Below are 15265 nucleotides of genomic sequence, written 5' to 3'. Positions count from 1 at the left end.
GATTAAGATGCATTTAATGTAAAGAAAATAAATATTATCAGGGTTAAAGGTTACATATTCTCATTACTTACTGTGTATTTGTTTGCCAAATGCATTGTTTACATATATATATAACTGACTGCACGGCAATGAACTGTTTGACTTTACTATCATAACCTTGAATCAAGGCAGAAATTACCATCAAGTATAATCGCAATAATGAATATAAATAACAAACTTACGACATCCCGCCTCGTCAGACCGATCTTGGCAGTCAGGTCTTCCGTCGCACCTGCGTGCTTCATCAATACAATCACCATTCACACACTGGAATTCGCCTGATCGGCATGCTATAATAGACATAAAGGGTATGATATTAACACTAAACGGATCTTGCCAATGCCGAAAAAATATTTATAGTACATTCTTGTACAAATGTATGTTAGGTTTTTCTAACTCAGTAACTTCACTGTGTAGGAATATACCTATTTCCTGTGATCGCAAAAATGATACGTACATTGATTTGGTTTATACAGTATTTATTTAAGTTCTATTCTGTAAGAAGCTTATAGCTTATAGACACACTCGAAAAATCCATTCCTGGAACCAACCAGTACCGAGCAATGAGTGTAAAGTTTCTTACTCAAAGAAACAACGGCTCATTCCTGAGAGGGTTTGAACCCATGATAGAGATCCTTAGATTGCTTGTCCGATGCATTAATCACTTGGCCAAGCTGCCACTTTTAAAGCTGGCAAGCATTTCACTTACATTCTGTAAGTTTTGCATATCTTTTTACATAAATTTGGACTTAAACGTAAATTTACGTTAGTTGTGTTTCACTAAACAGAACGTGAATTTTACACTAGTAATAAGTGAGTGTAACTTTACGATTAAACTTACGCAAATACGTAGCTAAGAAAGTTTACTGAAACACAAATAACTATGTAAGTTCTGCATACGCAAAAAGTTACATTCAAACTTGAGTTACGATCACGTAAGTACATAAGTGAAATACACCCCTGATTTTTCTAAGAATTCAATATATGACACAGTGATCAGAGAACCATGTCTATTTTAAATAGGGAATGAACACTCGTTCCCAATGCACGTACCAATTATGGCCAAATTACACTACAAAAAGGATGCCATTTTTCCATTTTTAAGACAGAAAACAACAAAGACAAGCAAAAAATCTATATGAATGTATTTGAATCTTTTATTTAACAGTGATTTTATTGATATAACTCTGTGTTAAACCAGCTTAACAAAAATCAAACAAGATTTTAGCGTAACCCAAGCAATATTAGTATAAAGAAATGTTAAGCTGGCTTAACAAATAAATAAAAAGGCTATATACCAACACATTTGTGAAAGCAGTAAAAAACCAATAACTCAATTTAAATTGAAAGACAAAAAATGTTATGCCGGCTTAACAATGTTTTATACAATAGACAAACTTAATTTAATCAAATTTCAACACACTCCCATGTGTCTTTTCAAAATTGAAATTAATTTCATTACATTAAATGTATCTATTCAGATCAATCAGTATGCCGGCATAACAAAATTAAAATTCATTTTCATTACATGAAGAGAAATGTTACGCCAGCTTAACAATTTCTCATATCCAAGTATTTGACAAAGAAGATCAAGAAAATTGTTATGCCGGCTTAACAAAATTAAAATTCATTTTCATTTCATGAAGAAAAAATGTTATGCCAGCTTATCAAATTCTCATATCCAAGTATTTGACAAAGAAAGTTTCAAACTATGAAATAAATTGCTATGCCAGCTTAACAAAATTAAAATTCATTTTCATTACATGAAGAACTAGAAATGTGTCCATAGGACACGGGTGCCCCCACCGCGCCACTGTTCTATCAATCTTATGACTCAATGAAACGGTTTTTACTAAGTAAAGGGAAATAACAAATACTGGATAATTCCACAAGCGAAACCCCAGGTGCAAAAATAAATATGCTGAGCAACCTTCCCGTAAGGTTTCATGACTCTATGTCAAATACTTTTTGAGTTACATGCGACACAAGTTGAAAATTGCAAAAATTTTCTAAGTCAAGGGCAATAACTCTAAAAATATCCAGACGAAAATACCCAGGTGCACAACTACACATGCTGATCAGCATTCCTGTAAAGTTTCATGACTCTAAGTCAAATACTTTTTGAGTTACATGCGACACAAGTTGAAAATTGCAAAATTTTAATATTCAGACGAAAAAACCCAGGTGCACAACTACACATGCTGATCAACATTCCTGTAAAGTTTCATGACTCTATGTCAAATACTTTTTGAGTTACATGCGACACAAGTTGAAAATTGCAAAATTTTACTAAGACAAGGGCAATAACTCTAACAATACTATAAATATCCAGATGAAAATACCCAGGTGCACAACAACAAATGCTGATTAACATTCCTGTAAAGTTTCATGACTCTAGGTCAAATCCTTTTTGAGTTACATGCGACACAAGTTGAAAATTGCAAAATTTTACTAAGTCAAGGGCAATTACTCTAAAAATACTATATAAATCCACGCAAAAATACCCAGGTGCACAACTACACATGCTGATCAACATTCCTGTAAAGTTTCATGACTCTATGTAAAATACTTTTTGAGTTACATGCGACACAAGTTGAAAATTGCAAAATTTTACTAAGTCAAGGGCAATAACTCTAAAAATACTATAAATACCCAGACTAAATTACCCAGGTGCACAACTACACACGCTGATCAACATTCCTGTAAAGTTTCATGACTCTAGGTCAAATACTTTTTGAGTTACATGCGATACAAGTTGAAAATTGCAAAATTTTACTAAGTCATGGGCAATAACTCTAAAAATACTAAAAGAATCCAGACGAAAATACCCAGGTGCACAACTACACATGCTGATCAACATTCCTTTAAAGTTTCATGACTCTAGGTCTTTTTGAGTTACGTGCAACACAAAAGAGAACGGACGGACGGACGGAAGGAAGGAAGGAAGGAAGGAAGGACGGACGGACGGACCGACGGTCCGACGGACGTTCAAACAGGAGAGTAATTATGTGGCTACTCTATTGTTCTCTCTATTGTTCTTTTTAGCCACGCAAAAGAAAATAGCCACATAAAAGCATTGCGGAATGAATGACATCAAAGAGAAAGAACAGTTACCTATTGTCCCTCTAGCCACATAATTACTGTCCTGTGAGTGCGGACGGACGGATGGACGGACAAGAGTAAATCTAAATGCCCGCCTCTAAAGTTGGGGCACAAAAATATCTATCAGTTCAATTGTTATGCCGGCTTAACAAATTTGAAATTCACTTACATTACATGAAGAAAAATGTAACGCCGGCTTAACAATATTCATATCCAAGTATTTGACAAAAAAAGTTTCAAACTATCAGTTTAATTGTTATGCCGGCTTAACAAATTTGAAATTCACTTACATTACGTGAAGAGAAATGTTATGCCAGTTTAACAATTTCTCATATCCAAGTATTTGAAAAAGAAAATTTCAAACTATCAAATAAGTTGTTATGCCAGCTTAACAAAATTAAAATTCATTTTCATTACATGAGGAAAAATGTTATGCCGGCTTAACAATTTCTTATATCCAACTTTTTGACAAAGAAAATTTCAAACTATCAGATCAATTGTTATGCCAGCTTAACACAATTAAAATTCATTTTCATTACATGAAGAAAAATGTTATGCCGGCTTAACAATTTCTCATATCAAGGAAATTTCAAACTGTCAGTTCAATTGTTATGCCAGCTTAACAAATTTGAAATTCGCTAACATTACGTGAAGAGAAATGTTACGCCAGCTTGATAATTTCTCATTTCTAAGTATTTGACCAAGAAAATTTCAAACTATCAATCAAATAAATTGTTACGCCAGCTTAACAAAATTAAAATTAATTTTCATTACATGAAGAAAAATGTTATGCCCGCTTAACAATTTCTCATATTCAACTATTTGACTCAGAAAATTTTAAACTATCAGATCAATTGTTATGTCGGCTTAACAAATTTGAAATTCATTTACATAACGTGAGGAGAAATGTTCTCATATCCAAGTATTTGACAAAGAAAATTTCAAACTATCAAATAAATTGTTATACCAGCTTTACAAACTTGATATTCATCTTCATAAGACGAAGAAAAATGTTACGCCGGCTAAACAATTTCTCAATTTAAGTAGAAATATAGCAGACGTTTTCAAATTAAGAAATAAATTGATATGCCAGCTTAACATAATTAAAATTCATTTTTGATAAGAACAAGAAAATTCTTATGCTGGCTTAACAAATTTGAAATTCATCTACATTCCATGAAGAAAAATGTTCCGCCGGCTTAACAATTTCTCAAATCTAAGCAGAATTCAATAAAAAATTTCAAACTATTACTTAAATTGTTATGCCAGCTTAACAAATGTGAAATTTATCTTCGTAAGATGAAGAAAATGTTACGCCGGCTTAACAATTTCTGAATTTAAGTAGAAATATAGCAAAATCTTTCAAATTAACAAATAAAACTGTGATGGTGGTTTAATTACCAAAATTAAAATTCAATTTCATTAGATCAATAAAAATGTTACGCCGTCTTAACAATTCAAATCAATGCAGAATTCAGCACAAAATTTCAAACTATCAGTTAAATTGTTATGCTAGCTTAACAAACGTGAAATTTATTTTCATAAGATGAAAACGTTATGCCAGCTTAACAATTTCTCAATTTAAGTAGAAATAAGCAAAAACTTTCAGATTAACAGATAAATTCTTATATCCAAGTATATTTCAAATGAATATTTCTAACTGATTATTTGTTATGCCAGCTCAACAAAGTAGAATTTCAGCACACAATTTCAACTATCAGATACATTTTTATGCCAGCTAAACAGTTTAAATTCATTTTCAATCATTGAACGAAAATGTTGCACCAGCTTAACAGTTTCTCATATCCAAGTATATTTCTGAAATTCTGAAAATTTTAAACTCTATATAAACAAGATATGTTTGTAAAAATGTATGCCCCCTCTCGGCAGACAATTAGTCATGTGATCAGGTTATTATGACTGACTGTTTGACCAAGTGAACAAAAAATCAATAAGGGTTATCTACTGGTCATGACTAGTCACTAGGTTATTAATCATTGTGACCGCATAGGTTGTGTACAGCAATTTTATGACAAAGTTATTACAAATCTTATCAAATAAATATATGCATAATTTTTATGAATCATGTAGGTCTCATTAATGACAGCCAAGTTGTTATATTACATAAGCCCTTCAAATGTGTATACAAAATGCATCTTTAGTTTAATATAAAGATATCAACCAAGGCAACTTGAGTTGTTGAGTTATTGGTCAGAAACCATCTTTAAGTACAATGTCAATATTTACACTGACCCCCTGACCCCAAAATCAATAGGGTCATCTACTGGCTAAGACCAATGCACCTACAAAGTTTGAGGGCCAGCAGATATGGGCTTGTCAAGTTATTGATCGAAAACCATTTTCACATACTAGGTTAATCTTGACCTTGACCTTTATCCCCTTGACCCCAACATCAATAGGGGTCATCTACTGGTCATGACCAATCATCATACCAAGTTTGAAGTTCCTAGGCCTAAGTGTTCTTTAGTTATTGATCGTCAACCGTTTTTACCTACAAGGTCAATGTGTCCTTAACCTTTGACACCTTGACCCCAAAATCAATAGGGGTCATCTACTGGTCATGACCATTCATCATACCATGATTAAAGTTCCTAGGCCTAAGCATTCTTTAGTTATTGTTTTTTTTGTTTTTTTGTTTTTTGTTTTGGGTTTTACGTCACATCAACACAGTATAGGTCATATCGCGACATTCCAGCTTTACTGGTGGAGGAAGACCTCAGGTGCCCTTCCGTGCATTATTTCAGGCATGAACGGGCACCTGAGTAGAACCACTGACGTTCTGTAAGCTAGCTTGATAGCTTCCTCACATGAAAGAATCCAAAGTCCCTGTCGGGATTCGAACCGACAGCGGTGAGGGGCAAGTGGTTTGAAGTCAACGACCTTAACCACTCGGCCACGGACGCCCCTTAGTTATTGATAGTCAAGTGTTTTACCTACAAGGTCAACGTGTCCTTGACCTTCGACCCATTGACCCCAAAATCAATAGGGGTCATCTACTGGTCATGACAAATCATCAAGTAAGTTCCTAGGCCTAAGCGTTCTTTAGTTATTGATCGGTAACCGTTTTTACATACAAGGTCAATGTGACCTTTGACACCTTGACCCCAAAATAAAGAGGGGTCATCTACTGGTCATGACTAATCAATCATTAAACCAAGTTTGAAGTTCCTAGGCCTAAGGGTTCTTTAGTTATCACTCGAAAACTAATTGGTCTATGGATCGACCGACAGACAAATGCAAAGCAATATACCCCCTCTTCTTTGAAGTGGGGGGCATAATTTTTAAGCCGGCTTTACAAAATTGAAATACATTTTCATTAGATGATGAACAATGTCACACCGGCTAAACTTTTTCTCAAATCGAAGTAGAAATACAAAACAAAATTTCAAACTATCAGATAAATTAAAATTTATTTAATTTAATGAAGAAAAATGTTACTTCTGTTCAAATATTTCTCATATCCAAGAAATATTTCAAATGAAAATATCAAACTGACAAATAAAATGTTAAAGAAGAAAAATGTTATGCTGGCTTAACAATTTCTCACACTTCTTAGAAGTAATTAACAAGTTCAACAATAACCCAACAGTCAAATTGTTATGCCGGTTCAATGTTAATAGATGCCACATTTGGCGCGTAAAAGAATCATTATAATATTACAATAAGATAAAACGTCTTTTTCTGTTTTATACCAAAAAATATGTGCATGCATATGTGTATATATAATAAATATTAATAAATTTTCAAAACTTAATATAATTGTTATGCCCACTCAACATCATGTGACTAAGAAATCAAAATAGTTTGTCTGACTTCAACAATTTTAATATCTCGGTAATGGCATTAATCTAAAAACAATCAGCTAATTAATTGTTATGCCGGCTCATTGTTACAGCAAAATAAACCAAATTTCATTCAATGAAAAAATGTAATGTTGGCTAAAAAATTCTCAGAGCCTAAGAAATGTACAAATGAACATTGCAAACAATCAGATCAATAGTTATGTTGGCTTATCATAAACAGAAAACTAACTAGTATAATATACTACTTTATTTCAAGAACAAGTAAAAATTCATTAAACAGAATCAAATGATTCTTCTGCTTAACACTTTTTTCTAAGTGGAGTTGAAAATTTTGATATGAAGTACGTCTGCTCAACAACTTAAGTTTTATGACAGTTTAACAGTGAATTTTAGTGTATGTACTTATACTGTGTCTAAAAGAGAGAGAATTCAAAAACTATATACTAGATTTTAGCATCTGTGAACCTAATAAAAATATACAAAAATAAATAATTTGCAGTTGAACAATTGCTTCAGGTTATGGATGCTTCACAAACATGCACACTTAAATTGTCGTTGGTCAAAAAGGGATGTATGAGCACCCTATATATCATCTTCCAATATTAAAGATAATGGTCAATCAATAAACTATTTCTTCCAGAAGGGAATTTTGGTCACTCCGTCTTCAATTTCATACTGGACCCTGGCACCTGCATTACAAATAAATAGCAGATGTAAATTAACAAAGAATGTGTTTATTGGCAAACTTCTTAAAAATTGAGGTTTCTTCAGCTGCTTGACTAGAAATTTATTTAGAGGGAATAATTGAATTGTTAAAATAGCCAGTATTTCAAGAAATGATAAAACAAAAAGAATTTATTCTATCACATAATCCATAATGCAGCAGTGTACAAAAACTTTTTAATAAAGTGATATCAAACAACAGCAAGTGTGACAAGTTAAAGTTTAAACATGACATCATTTGTGTTACATACATAGCATTAAAGCATGTTCATATTAAAATGACTCTTTTTAAATGTTAACTGTTATTTTGGACAGTCATGTGATATATTATATTCATGTAGATTTAATATTCAATTAGTTTGGTCTCCTTTTATTAAGAAAAATTATTCTGGCTTAAGCAAGTCCTTCAAATACCCCCCCACCCCCACAAAAAAACAAACAAACTGCATATGGCACAGTAAACATCATCAGTTATTGCAGCAGGCATTTCTAAGCTTGTGCAGAAGATCTTGAGTTATATAAATGTCCAAAATGAACAATTACTTGCAAATAAATTCCAGAGTAATGTTTGCTGGCACTGTGGCAGTCTTAGATTTTAACTTGCATTTTGCCAGTATGCAAGCTTAAGTTCGAACACTGGCCTGAGACCCCTTGCCCCAGTACCCTATAGGGTAATTAAGGCCCTGTTAACAACAAGCAATTCATAATCATTGTAAAATTAATTGTTCTTACCAAATTTACTCCACCTATCCTAGAAACTTTGTTCTTAACTCACAAAAAAGCTCAACTTTGCTCCTTTTTTGCATATATAACTGAACCTTTATCATCGAAAATATTGTGACTCAAGGACATCTCTTCCATGGATGCCAGAACTATCTAAAAATAAAATATAACTTGTTACAGCAACAAAAAAAATAAACTAAAGGATGTATTGTACTTTACAAGCTAAATATTTTATCAATCTTTACATGCTTTAGGACACGAAGTATAAAGAAATGGTTTACAATTCAAATTTAAAATAAATCACTGGTAGATCTATGCATTCACTCTATAGCCATCATTGAATACATTTTTGATTGAGATTATAATAAAAAGTAACAAAATAATTATTCTAATGATTTTTTAAGAACTTCATGATATTTTCCGACTAAAAAACTGTTTAAATTGATTAATTCATACTAGCAACAGTTGTGCTAGTACATTTTCTGTGTAACGGTTTGACAGAAAGAAAAAGCAGTCAGTTAAATGGGTCAAATCAGTCATGCTTACTCAGTACCATGATATGATTCAAATCAATCAATAGCAATGGCCAGTCGTATGGGCCCATATTACTAGCAAAAAGTTCTAGCCATAAGTCAGTCACGTACGACTAGCCTAAATGCACTGTTGAAACTTAAGTCTTACAGCATTTTTAAAATAAATAAACAATTATTATAATGAATATTTGCAAGCTTGTGTTTCTAAACAAAGATATTATTGAATATCATGAAAACTTTCAGGTAAATTAATTTTTGGCCTTTGATGAGCTAAAGTTGTTTTTTTACCCTGAAAATCACAAATTTTGATAATTAAAGTCTGTGCGAAAATACGAAGAGAAATAAACTGAAACATAATTATTAAATCATTTCTATAGATAATATTTCTTTATGGTGATGAAGCGCAGCTATTTTTTTACAGTAAATCAGAAAAGGCGGACATTTGAAATCAAATTTCAACAACTGAGAATGGAACTTACCCACACATTTCATAGAAATTTCAATTCTATTTAACATTCATGGTACAACGCAGGTCTAGTTACCCAAAGACACCCCAAGACTACCCCAATACACCCCTGGACTACCCAAAGACACTTTCACTGACATGTTAATACCGTCTCAATTTTACAGGTTTCTATGCGACTATGTACTACACATTGAATTATCTCCCTTCTGATAGGGATTTCATTAAGTTTCAAAATTTGGAAGTTAGAGACTGCAAAATCTCTGATATTGGAAGTTACATTATATTGGTAAAGAAGAAAAAGTAATAGATTTTGGAAGTCACATGCCAAAATCAAGGAGTAAATGACTCCCAAAACTTCCCTTAACGGAAACCCTGTTCTGAGAAAAGGAATATAACATGTACGTGCCAACAAAAAATTTACCTAATGGCACTGATTATAAACAAGAACTCGGAGAGTCGGATGTGTCGCCTTGTGAATAATATAGCTGTCACTTAGGCATTTTCTTCTGAAAAAACTGCTCTTACATTATGTACATTTACCTTTAACTTTGGTGACATTTGAACTGATTGTAACAATGTTACATCAGGGTTAATAAAACTGTTATATTATGAAAAATAAAAATACCATGGAAAATTTTTACATTGACAGATCAAATGGAGTACTCTGTGATGGATTCTTAAGCACTGCACTTCAGGTCAATAAAAAAAGCTAACATACCAAATTTGGAGTCAATCAAAATTAAAGTGACCAAGTTATGCACTGGAAAGCCTATAGACCCTTTTTAATATTACCTCATACATATTCATAGATTTCTCAGAACGAGGCTAACAGGGCAAGCTTAAATATCTGCTCTATGTAAACATATGATGAATATATGGCCGAAAGATTTTCTTACAGTGGCAGAGATCTTCATATTGTACCATTTACTTCATACTTGTTGAGAACAATATTTAACATTACAAAAATCTCTTCTGGAGATAAATAAATCAACAACAGGGTTTAATTTACGCTATATACAGTGAAGGATATACATGTTTTCAAGACCTGAAAAGTGAATTAATGTTTATGATAATTCCAAGTCATTTCTAATATTCTGTGTCAAGTATAAATATCAGGTTAACTCTTTGCAACTTATACAAACATTATCTGTGTAATCAGTTTTTTATTGCTAACCTAAAAACATGTTGGTCAAGAGTGTATAAAGCAATTAACTGATAATAGATGTAAACAGCTGGATGCTGAATTCTGTACCATACTTCTCCTAAATTTAGCTATTGAAATAAAAAAACACAATGAGTTTTATTCACTTTGTATTTAAAAGTCAAAAAATCTGGATGACTGTCTAGTAACTGGTAAATTTTTAAGACAGCCTTATCAAATCAAAATAATATTTAGTTTAGATATGACACCACACCCACGTCTTATACATTTCAATGGATTTTCAGTATCATAACACATGATGTTGTCTACAGCAATGTAAAAATACATTTTAAGCTAAGTAAAGAATGTAAAACTTATACATTATCAACTATTTTAATTAATTACAGTATAAAATACTTAGTATATAACGAATTACAATCATTTGATTGCAAATATCAGTCAAATCTTAAGACGAAGCTGAGGTATTATTAGCTTATTGCACTTCTCCAGTTGGTCCGACTTGATTATGTGGTCATATTGTTGGAAGCCTGTACTAGCTGGTATATAACAAATCATTAGGATACATGACACTTCTAGAAGATACAATGTAATGCCTGACTAACCAACTCCATACATTCCATGTATTTAGGGGGACCTTGCAGTCAGAGGGTATTAGGAAAGGCAGCATCGAGTCTTTTAATATTCCAAGACATATTCACTCAACAGTATATTAAAACAATAAGAGAACAAAATATGTAATTAACATGCTGACTTATTCCCTGCAGCTGTACCATATATATAACAAAGCACAATGTTAAAAACAAACAAAGTAATGCGATGATTTCTTTTTAATTATTTATTTTAATGTAAGACGCAAAAGACTAAACAAATGGTCCTTTAAAATATGCTAAAAAAAACATTTTGTCAGCTTGCAACATCCCTTTCTTTTTACCAGTCAAACTGATCGTTTTGCTCGCTTCATAATAAATGCTCTTAATGTTTTTGCTGATGTTTTATAACATTGAAAACTGTTATGAATATACTTATGTTGGAAATCCTGTATAACAAGATATACAACTGTTATCATTTGAAAATTTGTTTGTATCAAACGTTCACATTGACGTTTGTATCAAATGTTCAATATCACTGTTTTCTTCTTCCTAAGTTTTCTGTATTTTTTCTTTGAACTGTTTGATAGTTTCTTTTTCATCTGTTATGCATTTGTCATGAAGAGATGTTACAACTTAAGGCGATTCAAATACCAGTTGTCAATTTGTGTGACAGTTACCAATCATGGAATTCCTGAAAAATATATACATGTACATTGTATTTAGAAGTTGAAACAAGAATTATGACATTTCTAGAATATATCAATTAATATTTTAATTGCACATACATTTTTACAGTGGCTGAACTTTATTTACATGTAAAAATGAAAATTAAGTCTTGTGTTGTACCTTTCATCTGGCAAAATCTTCATTAGTGTTCATCATACTGTTGTGTTCATAACTTCTCTAGTCAAACCAAGAAAGTACATCTATTATCTTCAGACATTTTCGAATTGGTGTCCATGATTGTTAATCTTATTGTGTGAAATGCTTCAAAACGAGCAACTGTTGTCATGTATTGATCTGAAATAGTACATAAAATAACTTTTATTGCTTTTTAGTATAAAAACGGTATTGATTTAGATTCTGAAGCAATTATGTTTTAAATGTCATAATTATAAGTGTGATATTTAAATGAAATTTATTAACAAAACATATTTTTATGTTAATAATTAAATTAAACATTAGAATAATGAAAAATCAGATTAATTAAGGTAAGTAGTAATACATCTAAAGTAGCTTGGTTTAAAAAATAATACAACAATGTAATTTTACCTTGAAATGTTCTCATTCATTCCTTTTTATTTTCACAATCCCTGCATTTATTAAACTCACATCCTCAGGTATTTTATAAAAAAATAACCGTATAATCATATCTAGAATTGGAATCACATAGTGGAACACAACAATAAAAATGAGGTTTAACACACTAGGGCTTATCAGGTCAGACATTATTTGTTTACATTCATGCCCTGTTAGCCTCTCTCTGGTGATGGAATGTAAAGCATGCATATAATTTGAGAAAGGCCTATTAAGTAAGAAAATTAACAAAAAGTAATAATTCAAAAATTATGAAGTGCAGAGTACAAGTTCTTGTGCACTGCACTTCTTCTCAATGAGATCTATCATCCTATGAAGTTTCAAGTCCATAGCTTTAATAATTTATGAGAAATGGCCCGGAAAAAATAAAGTATGAAAATAAATAAAGGGCAATAACTAAAAAATCATGGAGTACAGAGTACCTGTTTTGTGCAGTGCACTTCATCTCAATGATACCTATCATCCTATGAAGTTTCATATTCATAATTTTTATAGTTTAGGAGAAATGCCCCGGACAAAAATGAAATATGAAAGTTAACAAAGGGCAATAACTCAAAAAATTTGAAGTGCAGAGTATCGGTTCTTGTGCACCGCACTTCGGGTCATTATAAGAAGCATGCATACCAAGTTTTGAGTCCTGACTGACTTATGCTCTGGACAAACTTTAGGGGACGCCGACGCCAATGCCGACAATAATAGTTACCTCTATATGTCGCCTTTTCAAGCTACACAAAAACTGTACTTCTTTTAAGTAAACATATCAAGTCTCAATGAAATAATCTATTTCCGACATTGTTGCAATCGTTTTAAGTGACGTTATTGTAAGATATATAAATATGTTTCTTTTTCTGCACAAATGTTTACAACAATGAAATAAAGCCAAGGTTGTTTCGAATTGTTTTGCGATGCCACATTGCCATTTTATAAGTGACACATTTTTGATGCCTGATTATTAAATCGATTATTTTCTGTTTCATTGTAATATTAAATTTTTATTTCATCTGCCTCACATCATTTGATTAACATAGTCTTATTGTGTCAGTAAAGATGATTAATATCAAACTATTTTTTTTTTCCTATAAAGACTTAATCAATAAGTATTTTAATGTTGAAAAATGTCCATGCATAATTGATAATATTTGATGTATAATAGCATTTTTAGGGAAAAATATACTTATTTTGGGCTAGGAGATACAGCCTTTATTCCGCTGTAAAATATATTGACCTATTCGAAAACCTAGCAGCTAGGGTAAACACCGTTTTCCGGTACGTTACCGATTTAGCTCTGGGGAATTACTCCAAATGAAGTACATAACATAATAAGATCTACATGATATTTCTAGTTTTCTATCATTATTTTACTGTTTAAAGGTAAAAAAATTGATGTGTTTGAAAATTATTAATAATCCTGTAATGTAACTATTGCAATTTTATCAAAAAATAAATTGTTTATAATGAAATTCAATAAAATTAAAGCAGTCGTAGTGGCATCTCCCATTATAGAGATATTTTCTGTGTAAACTTGTGTATTTACTTTAAGACCTGAAAGATCTATCCGATATCTTGTCATAATATAAATGAACGAATATCATCCGTAAAATTATTTAGAAAAAATATATATATTAATTTTCATTCTTTGTGAAAATGTAAATTAAGATATCTAAGTTATTGACTTTATCATTGCATCTTTTTGTTAGGCCTATTTGAAAAATGCTGTACTTAAAGTCATACATGTGAACTCTCCCACTTTAAGCGGGAAACTCCAACTTTCTGCTGCCTTACTTTCAAAGATTTTTCTTAAAATAAGGGGTATTTTCACAAATTAAGAAATCTACCTCTTTTTTTAATATAATGTCAGAACTTTCTTCTTTGTTTATAGCAAATTCTAAAATCTCCCTCTTTTTGAAGAAAAATCTCCCACTTGATCATATGTATGTAGTCTACTGTATAATTTAATTGCCACTAAAAAGTCTCTTTATTTTACCTCGAGATTTAAATACTATTATTTTTAATGTCTTTTCCTGTATCCTATATCTGTTTCAATTCTTTAACCTCAAAGCATTTTCCTTACTTTTCGCAGATCTTTAAGTACATCCACGGATTTATATTTATATTACATAAATCCGTGGTACATCCAACAAATTTTGCAAAAGCTTCCACTTACCTTTACTGCAGTCTACTGTATACTGAGTTAACTGTACTGTATAGTTGTTAATTTTGTTTCTATCTTCAAAGACCTCACAGTCCATTTTGCCATGACCATAATAATTCACCACAACATTGCGGCGAATTTTATACACATCGTCCATTTTTTTAACACGAAGTTTTACGGTTTACCGCCTTATTAAATGATAACACACTGATGCTGGTGGTCGATAAGTCCATTCATTTTAAAGGGTGTGTTTATCTAAAATTGCGTGTTTGCATTTAGTTTCATATTTAAATCTCTATCTGTATTTTCTACTGTATCTTTTACAATTTTCGAATTTCAATATTTCAATATCAGACCTAAATCAGTTAACCAGCACATGGAGGCGCGCTATGAAATACACCCCTTGTATTTTAAATCCACTCGTCCGTGTAATTAGCAGCTTCGTGTCACAGTCGTTAATCGGGTGACTCTACCAGTCTACATGACACAAGTTAATGATGTGAAATGTGTAGGTACCTGCTCCTGTTTATTGGAATATTGGTAAGTTCATAATTCTTAAATAGGATGGTGATTATTTTTTTGAATTCAGTTTAGAAATAAGATATTTCTTGTTACATTCATGTAAAATAAGAAG

The 15265-nt window shown here is 31.7% G+C and overlaps 1 long non-coding RNA gene across 1 annotated transcript; it reads right to left on the bottom strand.

Annotated features, from left to right (window-relative positions):
- Positions 1-11238: 11238 nt before the first annotated feature.
- Positions 11239-12687, bottom strand: LOC132741270 (uncharacterized). Its single transcript, XR_009627261.1, has 3 exons — positions 12435-12687; positions 12009-12182; positions 11239-11853 (listed from the first exon to the last, which is right to left on the bottom strand). It is a non-coding gene; the product is annotated as an uncharacterized LOC132741270 (long non-coding RNA).
- Positions 12688-15265: the final 2578 nt, after the last annotated feature.

This window comes from Ruditapes philippinarum, unplaced genomic scaffold, assembly GCF_026571515.1.
Source record: "Ruditapes philippinarum isolate M1 unplaced genomic scaffold, ASM2657151v2 ctg8545_1_1_1_1, whole genome shotgun sequence".
Classification (NCBI taxonomy): domain Eukaryota; kingdom Metazoa; phylum Mollusca; class Bivalvia; order Venerida; family Veneridae; genus Ruditapes; species Ruditapes philippinarum.
The sequence above is the reverse complement of the archived record's forward strand: the minus strand, read 5'-3'. Positions and strand labels throughout refer to the sequence as shown.